Source organism: Electrophorus electricus, chromosome 24, assembly GCF_041902795.1.
Source record: "Electrophorus electricus isolate QZ-2024a chromosome 24, ASM4190279v1, whole genome shotgun sequence".
In the NCBI taxonomy this organism is placed as follows: Eukaryota; Metazoa; Chordata; class Actinopteri; order Gymnotiformes; family Gymnotidae; genus Electrophorus; species Electrophorus electricus.
Window position 1 is genome coordinate 10803956 of NC_137520.1, and position 10118 is coordinate 10814073.

Here is a 10118-nt window from a genome sequence, read left to right on the forward strand (position 1 = left end):
ACTGTAAGAAATAAATCTATACGACCATTACACTGTAAGATAAAAGGAGACAGATAAAAGAGCCTTTCTAACTTTGATCAAAATATTGACTTTTCTATTGTTTTAGATGTTAAGAACAAAGTAAGAATGTAAATTTAAAGCATTCAGTAATTTTCCTTTATAAAAGAATATTTCTAATAAGTCTGATATAGTTTTTATTCATGTCAGTGTACCTTATGCTCAAATACCTTGTTTCTCCATGTTTATCAGTGTCGCCCTCAGTAGCATTCCCCTAAAAACACCCCCTCACAGAAGAGAGGTGAGCCCTGGTTCTGGCTGTGATTGCTGACGGCGACGACGATGATGATGCCGAAGATAACTCCAGTCTGCCACTAGAGTGAGAGGGGACAGGACATGATCATGTGACCATGCTCTGCACCAGACTTCATTTTAACCAGGTGGCACAGTGCAGAAGTGTGTGCATGTGTGTATATAAGAGACAGATATTGGGGGCAGGGGGCGGGGTTGGGGTGGTTTCACAGGCTGACCTCAATTATACTGCATGGCTACTTGTCTCTCAGTCCTCCCACTCAGCCTCAGTATAGAATTTAGTTTTTGGGTCTGTGTCTGATGTGCTTTTTGCCCTGTGAATCTGTGTGCTCATTTAATAAAGAACGCTGTCTGTTTATTGTCCTAAAGCTGCAAACCCCCTGCACCCTGAAAAACATGAACATTTTCTGCATTTCTGTGTTCAACAAGGTCTCTTTCAGATCTACCACAAGGACGCCTGAAATGTGTCTGAGGCATTGATATCAGCAGGGGTTTTTTTGTTGCTGTTTTGTTCCTTCATTTGATCTTGAAATAACTGTTGATACAGATTAAATTACTTGTGTTGCTTACAACTCATGACAAATGTGCACTTAACGTAGACGTATCGGTCGATGTCGAATCAAAGACGTTAAAGGCTAACGTAAATGCTGGTATGGGGAAGGAGCAGTCAGAGAAAGCAGATGGAAATGCATCCCTGCAGAGTCCAGCAAACAAGGCCTGCATCACTAGCAGTGAAAGACAAAAAGGGACAAGTTAATTATGCTTAACTCCAGTAATTATGGAGTGGATATTCTTTCTGCAGAACTTGCTAGCGACGTTACATGTAAATGCCTTAATGCTCAAGCAGGTGATTTATGCAGGGGAATTTTGTTTTGCACAAACACGTTAAATATGTCCAGCTTCCGACTGTCTAGCTGTATGTTACACTTTAACGTTACAGCACGTGTTTTGCCTTGCACTCAAAGTGAAGCTTCTTAGTTTGGTTTTGCCACAGTTACAGCCTAGTGTATCAGGGTTGTAATTCCAGTCTAGCGATACATGGTCCTTTATTTGGGTCCTTGTTATATCCGTGGAATGCTCCTCAATTATGTAGAACTTCAACAATATACATCATATTGTCAGTTCTTTCATAGACTTGGCATTGTGTGTTATGCTAACATGAGTATAAATTGGTGTCTTGGTTGCTTTCGGTATGTGGACACACAGGCCATATGTCCAGTAGACCTGTGGAGAGTAATGAAAAAAGACTTGGAGGACTGATGGGTGCCTTCTGAGCTACTATGAAAATCAAATCAGAAAGGATTTGGATTATAAATAGACATTGTAAAATCCACTTCTCTGGGATGCTTTTTGGATATTAATTTTAGTCTTTGTAATATGTGTATGCCAAAATCTAATCTCCGTTTACAATGTAAATTGGGATTTTCCCATTTAGAATACTTTTAAAAAAATTGTTGTTGTTGCTATACTCTGCTTAATCTGTATCCAGATAACAGTCCTGTCTGTTAACCTCAGCAATGCCAAAATCATCGGGTGCCCTTATTTAACTAAACATGATTGATCACTGAAAAATAACCAGCACAAAATGGTGCATTGTGTATGAACTGAGTTGCCTTACTGTAAGAAATGTCCATGATCAAGGAGGCTGTGAACTAGCTGTAGATATCACTGTTAATGTACATATGAAGCTACGTGTTTGTGAAAATAATTAAGTTAACTGCCTTTACACTCTGTTTGTGATTGATTGTCCCTTTAACCACTACATGATCAGAATCAGAATAACACTTTATTATTCAAGTATATTTGCACATACAAGGACTTTATCTTTGGTTACACAACAGCAATCAACAAACCTGTGTAGTGCTCATTAATTACTTCAATTCTTGTCATGATACACAGAAGTAGCAGGTTAATGGGAGGATTGCGTTTTAATGAGCATATTTCAAATCTGTCCCCCTTTCATGTGTCATTGTTGTGTGTTTACATGTTGAAATGCAGGTCTCAAGATAATGCAGCATCATTTCTGTAGTCGTACAAAATAAACTATGTTTGAATGAAATTGCTTTGGGAAACCTTGCTTGGCCTATTTGTGCCCTGTTGTGAATTGTGGTTCTTTTATGCTACAAGTATACATATTGTAGTTTCAGTGGTTTGGGGGAGAAATCTGTGCTGTTCTATGCAGGTTGTTGATAAAACATTGCTATATGCTCCTATTAAACAACTACACACATGACCGGTTTATGCTTTTGTGCAGTCGACCTTGTAAATACAGCTGTTTTGTACATTGGCCTACTGCCGAGAAAAGATGAAATAAACAAACTTGGGTGTAATGGTTTTTGAGTGTTGACTGTCTCATTCAAAAACATGTATTATCAAAATGTATTTTAATTGATTGTTTTAAAATATTCATTTATTTCATGATTGATTAACATGATGTGCAGGTTTAGTTCAAACATTAAGCTGTTTTTGCTTCCTGGGTCATGCATCGGTTACATTTTTGCTTAACAGAGTTCCTTTGTTTAGGGGGACGCAAATGCAAATATTGCTCACAGCTGGGGCTACACAACTGCTCAAAGAGATATCAAGTTTCCATAGCAACTGGTCTTCTCTGGATTTTCTCCTCAAGACAGGTAGACACAGCATTATTATTGGGTTGCAACATGTATCAAAGCAAGCAGTTTAGCTCCTTGAAGAGCTACAAGCATGTCAATTTATTTATGAACACTAGAGGGCGCTAAATTGAACGCTCACTACCATCTGAGGGGAAACTCTTCAAAGATACTCATTCGCATTCAATCCCACTCCGAGTTCAAGCTGAACCCAGGCAAATGTGATTAAGTAGTTACTTGTGATGAAGGTAAAACTTTTCAGTTACCTTAACGTTTTAATTTCACATGAACGTGTAAGATATATTCCAGATTGGTAGCAAAATGTTGTTAGACAAACACATCTACATTGCTCGTTGCCCTAGCTGCTGAAGGCGGTACCATTGAGGATCTTGCATAACGTGGTAACGGGACTCATAAAAGGCATTCCAGCCATGTGTATCAAGGTTATATGCTCAATTCAAATAAAGGTTATGATATTTAACAGTGTCGGGTATCGTTAAAATCATACAGCCCTACTGTCTGACAGATAACCACCCGGCGCACTTTCTGAGAATTCACTGAATTCACTCATTTGTAATAGTTTTAGTCTCTACTAGTCTTCATTAACGCTCACTGTTTTACTAGTGTCATGGAGCTGGGCCTTGTGACACCCTTTGGAATACACAGCAGTGAGCTGAATTTGAGTACAACACTAGATTTGTATGTCAAATACAAACCCAGTATTCACCCAGGGAGAACGGTTCCTAATGGGAGAGTATATAGGCTTGGGGAACACTATATGAGAACGGACTAACTCGCTGTCATGCCCAGCTGGGCAGGATGGAATTCTGTGGGAGCGAATATCAGGAGAGGCTGCTTCTCTGTCAGACCCAGCTGGGCAGGTGTTGAGAGCGGCTATGAATCAGAGCTTGGCGCAGTGTGCCTCAGCAGCTCTTAAGTGGAGGGTAAGCTCATTCTCCCCTCCCCCTTCCCCCGGCCTGGGAAAACAGTGGCCAGTGCTGCGCCGAGGAAAGAACCCCAATCCGGTGATGAGCTGACGACAGCTGAGCGCAAGCAGAGAGAAAATTAAACTGCAAGTGTGAGTTTTATTGAGCTCTTCGCATGCAAGGCACAGAATGAAGCGAGAAAGGCTTTGACATGCAACGATTACAGCCAACCAGCGCTAACCTCTCACGTCATTGTGAAAGCTTTATAAAGCAGTTTCTGTGGAAATTGCAGAGAGAAGTAAAAGTTATGGTCTTACATTTGGGGTAGTGTCCTGTGCCTAGGGTGCATGCTCTGATCGTTAGTAATCTATGTTGTGAAACTACAGGACCGAAGGTCTACTAACCAACACGCAGATGCACGCTGCTGTACCACCAGGTAGTTTAGCAATAAGAAACCAGCATGCTGTTCGTTACATTATTCTATACATCACAGTACGATGAAACATCCTCCCTGTGTTGTCTCAGAGGGTGAGGCCACGTCATTCAGCTACAATGGATGTTCCTAAACCTAATCTCACTGCATCTCTCGTACTTCTGTGGTGAGTTCACAGTCCTTTAGTGGTCTCTTTTCAAGTGTATTCTGTGGTTCAGACATGACAGTGAGAAGTAAACTGATTCAGTTGTTTTGCTTGGGTTTTTTTTGGTCAGTCATATAGCCTGTATAAGGAGCACTGGAAATCCCAACTCAGGGGGCTGACTGTGGGCCCTTATAAGGCTAAATGTGACGAAGTGTAATGTGGACAGATGGGAGGCAGAGGGGCAGGACTGTAAAGGAGGATGTCACATGATTTCACAGCAATCCTGTAATGTGATGAATAATTAACACTCCTCTCAACAATTCCTATTTAGCACATCATTTTTTGCTTTACACCCACATCACACATTCCTCATCACCTTGTCAGCTCTCAGGGTTATCGGAGTTAATTAACTGCTATTTTCATGTTTCTAAATTGTTACTGTCTTTCAGTCTATAAAACATATTTGACTGTAGCTCATTAAAGTCAGTAAAAAGAGTCTAGCTGCACTATTTGTGATGAAATTAGATGTGCAGAGCACCTGCATTTAGGTAAAAGACATAGGCATAATTAGTGCGCTAAATGACATTAAAATAACAATACCATCAACCCAGTGGTTCAAGAGAACCTTTCATATGAGATGCTTATGTATGCATGTTCTGATCGCGTTATAGACATAGCAGAACTGTTGCAAAATGGATGAAGGAGAATGTCAGAAGGGCAAATCGTGTTTTCCTTGAAGAGGCTCCATCCAAAATGTTTGTTTAACTGCTAACAGCTCAATTCTCCTTGTGCAATTCCATTACCCCATTATTGCTCATAAACCCAGTACTGCATTAGACATTAGATATCTCTGAGCTTCCTTTGTCATACATGTGCAGTGCACTATGACTGAGGCTCAGACCAGACATGGATAGTTGAGGTTCATAAAATAAGTCTTCCAACAGAATTCGTTAGATGTAATTAGTGAATTTGGTTGGGGGATACAAAACCATGGGAGAACTTTTATTTTATGAGCACAAATAAGACTTTTATTTTATGAACCTCAACGTGGAATTCAGGCACATTAACTTCACAATAGCCAAACACGTCATTGCAATGAGCTGTTTGCCTTATGAGAAGCCAACGAGGGTGTACATCAGTGCAAGTCTAGATAACACTGCATTCAGTGTCTGGCTCATGTGACAAATGTCTGCGTATATCAAGTTTAGAGCCACCCTGCCCCATGGCTCATCTCTCAAAACTGTATTTCCCTATAAGGCTTGTGTTTAGATGCCAGTATGAGAGTCCACCACCAGGTCTCCGACATCCACCAGGTCTGAGTCATGAGAATCAGCATTCAGAAGGTCCCCGTTCATATTCGGCCACCACCTGGCTGACAAAACGTTTATGACAGCTGACCAGGCTTCTGCCTTCACGCCTTCCCTCAGAGTGACAGCAAGCCACATCTGGCCCTGCCCCGCCAACACCAGCTCATACAGGGGGAAGTGTCTAGACTCCATGACAGGCAGGAAAAGCTGCCTGTTTACAGAAGGGAGCATAAGGGATGCAGTCTGTGAGCGGAGACCGTGGTTTCTGTGTCACAGAGGGCAATGAGAGCATCTGGCAGGAGCCTGGTGATTAGACAGGGCTCTCTGTGACGGGGCTCTCTGCTTGGAGGTAGACAGGGGCTGCAGCTGGGCCTGACAGCATCACAGCTCTGGGCCTCCTTGGAGTTCCCTCAGCTCATGGACCTCTCTGCGCCCTGCATGTTGGCTTACTCTGGGAATATCAGGTTAGCTGCTAGAGAACAGGAAAATGCTGTGCAATATGAAAAACATGCACCTCAACATTACACAGTGAACTATGCAGACTAGAGTCACCGCCAAAGTCCTGACCCCTGACAGGAAAAGACATCACATTTTTTACAACGGCTGAGGTCTCTTTGAAGTAAACAAATCAAGTTATCGAGGAAGGCGAGAGGGGTGCATCTCACAGTTTTCTGACCAACTTGCTGAATTTGCTGGTTGAATGTATTATAAAACTTCATACAAACAAAATAATACATTGGCCAGCTTATACAGCCAGCTTTGGATAAAACAATTTTGTTGCCACATGATCCATGGCTAATATTAATTCATGACTAACTATAATCCCATAATTATAATTAATTGACAATCAGGTATCAAATCTAAATTATATATATGGACACCACTACTACACTGACTTAGATCTAAACATCTTTAAGGTCTTGCAGTAAATCAAGAACGTATGATTGTTTTATCAAACCAGTATGGTCTACAAAGCCTCATCACTCTGCGTAGACATATTTCCAGTCATGTATCTTAAAGATCAGCAGTGAAACATAGAAGCTGTGTGTGTGTGTGTGTGTGTGTGTGTGTGTGTGTGTGTCCACTGCAGGCCTGATTTATTCACTTTAAACATTGAAAGCCTAGAGGAGTTGCTACCATAACTCACACTTGACAGTAGGTTGATGTCTGCCTTGTTTCATCTGGTACTGGCAGGAGGGCTACTCTGGGCCCCTGGTTTATCACACTGCATTCCCCAGCCTCTGCAATGAATTCCAACAAAGGGCTTCTCCTTGGTCCCCAGACTATGCTGTCCTCTATGGGGGGTGCACAGCAAAGGCTTTTTTCAGTAGCTTGTAAACTGCCGTAGCCTTCTAAGTGAGGTTGGCTTTTGAAACGGTTTCAATCCAAAGTTCCTGTTGAAATTCTTACAGCCCATCTCTAAAGAATAATGCAAGAAAAATACAATTTTTAAAAAGTGAGAAAGAAAGGGATAGTCTGAGAAAATCAGCAGTTTGAGGAAATGTCTGTGGTCACCCTTCAAATACAGCAGCTAGTGAACTATGTCTGCACACTCCAAGCATTAGATCATGAGAACCTGGAGCATAGGCTCTGCCTCAGTGCAGTGAGAGAAAACAAGAGGGAACAGCTGCAGAGAGAGAGAGAGAGAGAGAGAGAGAGAGAGAGAGAGAGAGAGAGAGAGAGAGAGAGAGAGAGAGAAACAGGAGAACAAGAGACACGGATGAGAAAGAGGGAAACAGAAGAGGGAGTCTGATACCAGGCAGCAGTGAGATTTTGTCCACTAATCGCCTCCTCAGCTGGGATCATGAACCCACAACCTCTTGTACTCTGGACGGACTCGCACGCTCTCGGTTTCTCCTACCAGACTGGAATGAGGCCCGTCTTCCAACGTGGTGCTTTTGGCACACGTGAGAGGCTACACTTTGATGCCTGGCCTGCAAGAAAACAGAGGCAAACAGGCCCAAGGCTTCTCTTCCACAGTTGTGACACCAGGCCCTGATTATAAACTACAAAAACATAAATAAGTGCTTAAAAGTAGAGCCAGTCGCCCTGTCTGGGCATTTTTACCTTAGGGTTACCCTCGTACATATAAAATATTTTTACAACAGGCCACGCCCTGCTGATGATGTTCATTGAACTTTGAATGTAAACAACATGCTTATCACTTCAACCATTCTGTTTGCTTTATCAGCTACATAAAGCTATCAGGCTAGAGGCTGAAACTGTTGACAGGGTTAATATTCTCTGCTCGACCCCAAAGCAGTGACACTACCAAGTGAAAAGTACTGCATCATGGCCTAGTAAGAGTTTAAAAGGCCTGGGTTGACACCCGCGTGTTATTCACACATTATTACCAAAGGCACAAACAGTCCAGTCAGCCTCAGCATCAGAGGACATCATCAAGGTACATCAGGGTAACACCAAACGCCTCTGCAAAATAGTTGTTCCATCTGAGATCTCATGTGCAAACACAAAAACACTCCCCAGACTAATTTGCTCATACGGATTAGGAATCTGGCCTCCAACGTGAAATTGGTGCAAATATAATTGAGTACAAGACTTTTCATAATGTTCTAATGACGATGCCCTCAGTAACTTATGATTGCTTTTCCCTGAATGGCTTCAGGAAAGTCGTCTGGGAAACAGCTCTGAGTCCGGTGGAGCTGAGGATGAGTCAGCATTGTTTGTTGGGTAAAAGGAGCATGGGATGGCTGGGCGAGTGAAAGGGAGCTCTTCAGCGCACTTACGGCATGTCGCAGACACTTTTCCAAACTGCGTCACATACTCCATAAAATGGGAGTTGCTGGATTTTATGTATTTATTTTATTTGACAGAGCACAGAATGTGGGTGTAGGTGTGCAGCTGTGTTGCCAGGAGATGGCAAAAGAGAAGAATCAACCATATATGGTTATTATTATTATTAATTTACATACACACACACATATACATCTCTTACTACAGTACACTGCAGTTACTCACTTGAACAGAGGTCCTTCATCAGCTGTGCAAGCAATCTCTACATCTCTATAGTACACTGCAGTTGTGTGTGTGTGTGTGTGTGTGTGTGTGTGTGTGTATGATAGCAGGAGCCTGACACTTCTTACTTTGCAAACAACACAATAAGTGTGGAAAAGGAACATATTGTTTTTGAATGACTTATTGTGTCTGAGTGTTAAGTGAATGTGGAGTATAATGCAGTCATTTTAAAATTCTTTTTGCTTTGGGAAAGCAGAGTGAGTGGAGTGTGTGTAGAGAAATGAAGAGTCAATCATTTCTGAGCATATGGTGCTCAAAATGTATTACAGCAAAATAACCTTGTCACAATCAGCGCAAAAGGGGCTTTGATGGAGCAGACAGGAGTATGTGTATATGAGAGAAAACGAGAGCGAGAAGAGAAACGTCCAGCTGTTTCTCACAGCTAGCAGCCAACCCGCAACAGGCGTATTGGGATACGAGGCTCCCAAAAGAAACCCCTCACTCCTCATAAATATCCCCTTAACATTTAAAGAATAAGTCAGCCAATTTACCAGGAAATATTTTGTCTTTATCAAACCCTCTGTTAAAACACTGGAATTCGGGTACACAGTGTTTCACGTACGTTTTGTACTGCCAGCCACAGAAAACTTGTAAAGGACAAATAATAGCTTATAAAGGACAAACAAATAAGCTAAAAGGAAGGAGAGAAACCAAAACAGCTGTAAAACTATCATGTGGTTTAAAGTGTGTTCACGTATTTGTGCATTATTTGTCCCATCTAAACCAGACCAGACCCCTTCTGGTATTTAATACAACAAATGAGCATTTATTGTGGTGTCTAGGACAGACATTCCACTCGATCTCCCAGAGCTTAGGAGGAGTCTGCTACAGCAAGGCCTTCAGCCCTGCGAGTTTTATGTCTACCGGAGACACTTTTCTGAGGTAAATCTCCATTACTTGACGTACAGCAGGGAACCCAGCTGTTTGATGGCTTTACCATTCTGCCTTACTCATACTTTAGGCCTGTCATGAGGAAAAAGATGCTGTAGCACTTCACTGCAATCCCCACTTAGGAGTCAAATGGCCCAGAGCACACAGAGGGTAACGACTGCAAAGCCCATTCAAGAGTCAAACGGCCGTTTGTGAGAAAGCGGCAGCTCGTAGAGAGCTGCTATTGCTGTTAACGTGACTGACACACTGCAAATTAACACTCGGTGCTGGTTTTGTTGTTTTGTTAAATTGCTTGGCCACTATACAGGGTCAGTAACAGACAGTGGAGTCCAGCCATACCGGAACCTTCTCAGCCAGCTTCAGATAAACGCATCAAATCCTAACTAATTTGTCTTTAGCAATGGCAGCATCCTGACCGTATAAATTCTTCCGGTTTTTACAAGCCCTGATAGGACACTCTTG

The 10118-nt window shown here is 42.1% G+C and overlaps 1 protein-coding gene across 12 annotated transcripts in view; it reads left to right on the forward strand.

Moving 5' to 3' along the window:
* The window catches only part of rap1gapa (RAP1 GTPase activating protein a), a 73823-nt gene extending 71179 nt beyond the window's left edge, over positions 1-2644 (forward strand). For all 12 annotated transcript variants that reach the window (XM_081706853.1, XM_081706852.1, XM_035522508.2 and 9 more), the window contains one exon: positions 250-2644. The gene's annotated coding sequence lies outside the window, so the exon portion shown is untranslated. The remainder of the gene's footprint in view (positions 1-249) is intronic.
* Positions 2645-10118: the final 7474 nt, after the last annotated feature.